Raw genomic sequence first — 5,803 nt, forward strand, 5'->3', positions numbered from 1 at the left:
ATTGTCATTTTTTTTTGTTTTCTCTGATTTCCCTTCAAAGTTTTTAAAACGTGTCTGTTAGGGAGAGGTTTCCACACCATTATAAATAATGTTTCGTTTCCCTCTCCAACCGATGTGGGATCTTACGATCTACCCTCTTCGAGGTCCAGCGTCCGCACTACACTCGTTCATCTCTCCAATCGATGTGGGATCTCACAGTAATATAATTTGATAACAGTTGTCTTGTCCTGATATATAATAACAATGGTCTTCCTCCGACAATATAAGTTATTAGCTAAAAGAAGGTACAAAATTATAACGAGTGTATAAACATAACGTTTTCAACAAGGAACATAGGGGCCACGAGCAGTGACAATTATGGCTTGGAAAATAAATAAAGTCAACTTTCTTGTATAAGTCTAATTGTCGCCATCAAAAGTCACCACTTAAAAGTTAGCTTTCGTTCATAATTAAGTAATAAATAATAACAACTTTGGTATACTAAAAGTAAACTAAGTCATTGTAGTGCGTTTGGTGAATCATCTAGGACACGTGGCAGAGTATTGTTGGCTATAAAAAAATATGAATTTCATACTACTTGTATATATTATTATTTCCCCAGCATGACGTGTGCAAAAAACGCTTTAGTTGTTGAGTGTTAAAAAGACCAAGTGTCACAGTCATGCTTGTCCAATGCATGTTGTCTATAGTCGCATGCTCGTTACATGTCAACCCCCTTGTGTTGTATCACTTTACTGTTTTCACTTTCTGCTTTCATGATGTATAGTTTTTTTTTTTCATAAGTGTATAATGTTTGACATAATCATGTCTCGGCTCTTCGCCACCTGGGGCTATAGTATGTTCCAAGAGTTGGGCTGTTCGCCCATTAAAATGGTACGTGAGCTAGGTTCAGAATGTCGTGAGACAATTCGGTCCATATCCAGTATGGGCGTTAGAGCATTGAGATGACCGGGAATGACAAACCTCTGGTGTACCAATTATCATGTCCACGATAAACGCTGGGTAGTCAAGTATGGAGCGGATAACTGCTGAAAGCATCTAAGTAGTAAGCTTACCGCAAGATGAGTGCTCTCCTATTCCGACTTCCCCAAAGCCTTCGGTAGGCCTGGTGACCTAAAATGCCTCAAAATGTACTAGAGGAGGATGCAACTAATCACCAATTCTTTATACCCGGAGTTATATGCTATTTAAGCTGTTATGTTGTCTCCCGCTTATAGCCTACAACATTGTTTTCAACCTTTCTTTCGGTTTTGCTTTCAAACTCTCTTTTAAAGATCTCTCTGCCCCATTTTCTAAAAACCTCATTCTTAAACGGGGTTAGAGGTTTGAGCATACGTTGTCCGACAGTAGGCGACACGACTTTCGAGTTGGTTGACTCACTCGACGCTGAGAGTTAGTGCCACACAATAGCTCGTAAATATTTTGATTTTTTTTTTTTTACTGAAAAGGTCGCCGTAAATTTTGATTTTATTTAGCGCTTTTGTCTAAGGTTTCTAAGGAGATGGGCCGGATCATATGGGACCGAGTCTAGAGTCTACAAATCGCACAGAACATTCCCTCAGTTTCCCGAATTTTCTCTCGTCGAAGATATTCATTCATGCTGTTTGGCGCCAATCTTCCCGCCGTAAGAACTGCGATCCGTTTCTCATTTATGATTCTCTCCAATCTGTTTCTCGTTCATACTTTCTGTTGTATTACCTTTTCGTGCTTCATTTCTGATCACCAATGCATCTTTGTTTTCTTGTCTGTCTGATTTCATTTCAAATTTTCATCGCTCGTTGAAATCAATTGTGATTTTTGCTATTTGTGTTATGAAGTTCGATTTTGGATGCGAATGATTCCGTCTGATACTTTTTGCATTTTTTTCCCTTGAAATTCGATTGCACTTTCGTGTTAGTGTTATCTGACATCATATTATTCTAAGAAAAATTTATCGATTAGATATTAGTTTTGTGGATTTATTTTTTCTAATGTTGAATAATTGATTAGCCGGTGTTTAAAGAAGTTATGGATTCTACATTTCTTTCGTCTCAATCGACTGCTTTTGCCTGATATGTCTTGCATGAGGCTAGGTTGGTCGATGTTTATTATTTACTGAGATGATCGCTGTAGATATGGACGATATACCTTCACCATAATGCCATGCTCTTCAGCTACTGGAGGTTTGATTCTTATCTTTACGTTTAAATTTGTCATATTCTAATTGCAATTGTAAGCGGAATGAATATGTTGATTTGGTTTTTTTTTTGTAAAACTCTGCTACCTTATAGCACCAAACATTGTTCACCAATTGGTGGGCAATGTTTCCTGTCCTAATTCATAATCGTTTACATACACCAGAAAATAATTGATTTAGCCTAATGCTCAGATTAGATCTGGGTTTGAGGAAGGGTTTCGAGTTGTATCATGATATGTTTGGATCTTTTCCCCCACTTAATTGGGGATAGAATATCAGCAGGGAGTTTCATTTTCCCTAATTGTTAGGTGCTGCATGATCTTTGTTCGTTCAGATCAAAATTTCGTTCTAGCATTCTTTCCGAATTATGGTATCACTAATTAGGCGACTGGTTTCTGATAAATTGCATAATCAATATTTTTGGTATCAGCAAGGATCAACGGGTAGGTTTTGAGGAATTTGGAAGCTTTTCTTCCTGCTTATTGAGCGTGCCCAATCGGGTTCATACAGGATGTCTTCAAGCATATAATCCTAAATGGAAAAAACTCAAAAGTATATTCTTGTACTCGATCCCACGTGGTGAACGGGAATATATTGAACTTGCCCCTGTAACTTTTGGGAGAGTTAGGCTATAATCAATATCTATCCTCCATCACCTCAAAGTTGTAGGTCCCACGTTCAAGTTCCCTTCTATGCACCATAAGAGGAATTCTCTTGAGAGAGGAGAATGACGTGAGCCATGAGGCATCTCTTATTCATGGAAGTAGGATCATTGATTTTTTCCCCTCCGCACAATCTACATGCGCCAAATTTAGTTCATAAGAGGATACATATGAAGAGATGAGGTCAAATAGAGTAGACTTGAGAATGCGTTCTCTAACTTAGTATTGAGTTTGACCTTTTCCTCTCAGTCACAAATTTCAGGGGAGTTGGTTTATGCCGCGCTTGGAAATTGAAGTCTGTAGGATGAATAAGCTCGTTTATACTGCCATGAGTTAATCCAACAGTAAAAATAGGCTCCATCTATTGTAGTTCATCACATAGTAGAGATTGAGGAGTTACAATTATGTTTGTGCAATCAATTATATTAAGAGAAAGGATTAGATGGAATGGCAGCTAGTGACTTGGTTCAAGAATCCCTATTAAAAAAGGAAAAAATAAAAGAAGAAAGAAAAAAGAGCCGGTGCTTGACATACGTAATCTATATTAATCACTCTCTAGTCCTTCAACTAGATTAATGTTTTGAGTAAGATTTGTTGCCTTCGAGTGTTATGTGTATGAGATCCCACATTGGAGAGGGGAATAAAACATTTCTTATAAGGGTATGGAAATCTCTCTTTAGTAGACGCGTTTTAGAACCGTGAGGCTGACGGCGATACGTAATGTGCTAAAATGAACAATATCTGCTAAGGGTGGGCTTGGACTGTTACAAATAATATCAGAGCTAGACACCGGGTGGTGTGCCGGTGAGAATGCTGGCCCCCAAGAGGGTGAATTGTGAGATCTAACATCAGTTGGAGGGAGTAACAAAACATTTCTTATAAGGGTGTGGAACCTCTCCCTACTAGACGTGTTATAAAATCGTGGGGTTGACCGTGGTACATAATAGGTGACCAATTAAAGAGAATATCTATTAGCGATGAGTTTGAGTTGTTAGAGTATATATCTTTGATCATCCCTATATTTAAAGAGAAGAAAAGTGATGATTATCGCTATTCAAGGTGACCAATTAAAGTGACACCAAATTATAATACTTGCTTCAATTACTTACTACCTTGATTGGTGTAACTTGTTAGGATGACTTAAGGTGCGGTATTTTAGTGTCGGTCATATCTTTATCAGTTGACATATTAAGTTAGCACAGAGTGCGGCGATGTGCCACTATTTTCTTTACATAAGCTACTTCTAAATGTGATTGACGGAAAGATCAATGACATACCCATTGAGCATTTCTTTCTTAGTATCAGTTATGGATTATTAGCTTAGCCAATTGTAATATTTGATTGATGGATAGTTAATGGATGATTAATATGAACTTCAGGTGTTTGGTCAAGCTGGCACACCTTGCTCGAGTGATTGGCTTAGAGAGTTGCTTGGTCTCACGTGGGTGGGCTATCATCATGTGATGCCCTACCTTGGTTGGGAGAGGAGAACAAAGCACCCTTTATAAGGGTGTGGAAACTTTCCCCTAGGAGACGTGTTTTAAAGCCTTGAAGGGAAGTCCGAAAGGGAAAGCCCAAATAGGACAATATCTGCTAGCGGTGGATATGGGTCGTTACAAATGGTATTAGAGCTAGACATCGGACGATGTGCCAGCCTTCTTGCTGTTCTCCGAAGGGGGATAGACACGAGGCGGTGTGCCAGGAAGGACCCTAGGCCCCAAAGGGGGGTGGATTTGGTGCCGGTCCCACATCGATCGGAGAAAGGAATGAGTGCCAGCGAGAATGCTCGACCCCGAAGGGGGGTGGATTGTGATGTCCTACATTGGTTGGGGAGGAGAACAAAGCACCCTTTATAAGGGTGTTGAAACTTTCCCGTAGCAGATGCGTTTTTAAAGCCTTGAAGGAAAGCCCGAAAGGGAAAGCCGAAGGAGGACAATATCTGCTAGCGGTGGATCTGGTTCGTTACCCATCAGGTACTTTTATCTAATTTTTTAGTATACTCCAACCGGTAGTACTTAGTTGGTGACCTATTTAAAACGTGTTCTCTTTTTTGAAACTCAATTGAAGTGATTAGAAAAGGTAGCCTAGTTGAATCGTGCTTAGCCGGCGGCCTATGGTTATGGTATGATGGTATCTACTTAGATCATCCATTAAAATAATGTTTGAATATTATTTTAGTCTTTCCACTTTTACTTATGTTTATTTTTGTTTCTATATTTTTCAAAATTTCATTTTAGCCCCTATATTTTTCAAAAAATACTATTTATGTCCCTCCATCTTTATTGTTATCCTATTTATTTTAGTTTTTATATTTTCAAATTTTCACTTTAACCCCTATATTTTTCAAAAATACTATTTATGCCCCTCCATCTTTATTGTTATCATATTTTGTTCCATTATTACTTTAGTATATCATTTTATTTACTAAATTTCTTAAATTTTATGGTAAATTTATATTAACATTTTCATCGTATATCAAAATTTTTTTTTTTTTTAAATTTGGATTAAATTATAAGTTTACTCTAAAATTTGAGATTTATATATTTGATTTCAAAATTTTTAATTTTGTGTGCTATAGATTTTAAATTTAAAATTTTTTGTCTAATAGATTCGCGATAAATTCAAAATTTTACTAATTGAATTGATTTATTAGATATAAACTTAAATTTTATATTTAATATAATCTTAAGCATTTAATTTTATGTCAAAGTATATTTATTAAAATTAAAAATTTATGATCCAACTTAATTTGAATGGCTAAACAAACACAAACCTATATTTATAATTTCTTAAAATTTTGCAAATAAGTTGTAAAATAACCAATTTTTTAAAGTAGTTCAAAAAAATTATGGATAGAGATGTCCACAGGCAGGGTCGTGAGCTTTTTCCATTCACGTCTCTGCCACTTTTTTCATTTCTCATCTTCACAAAAATTTTCATTTTATCCAAACGGGATCCCTTCTGT

The 5,803-nt window shown here is 36.8% G+C and overlaps 1 long non-coding RNA gene across 1 annotated transcript; it reads left to right on the top strand.

Moving 5' to 3' along the window:
* The first annotated feature begins 1,516 nt into the window (after nt 1-1,516).
* On the top strand, nt 1,517-4,390 carry LOC111807715. The gene is made up of 3 exons (XR_002816980.1): nt 1,517-1,624; nt 2,073-2,162; nt 4,218-4,390. It is a non-coding gene; the product is annotated as an uncharacterized LOC111807715 (long non-coding RNA).
* The last annotated feature ends 1,413 nt before the right edge of the window (nt 4,391-5,803 follow it).

This window comes from Cucurbita pepo, chromosome LG12 (assembly GCF_002806865.2).
Source record: "Cucurbita pepo subsp. pepo cultivar mu-cu-16 chromosome LG12, ASM280686v2, whole genome shotgun sequence".
Lineage (NCBI taxonomy): Eukaryota > Viridiplantae > Streptophyta > Magnoliopsida > Cucurbitales > Cucurbitaceae > Cucurbita > Cucurbita pepo.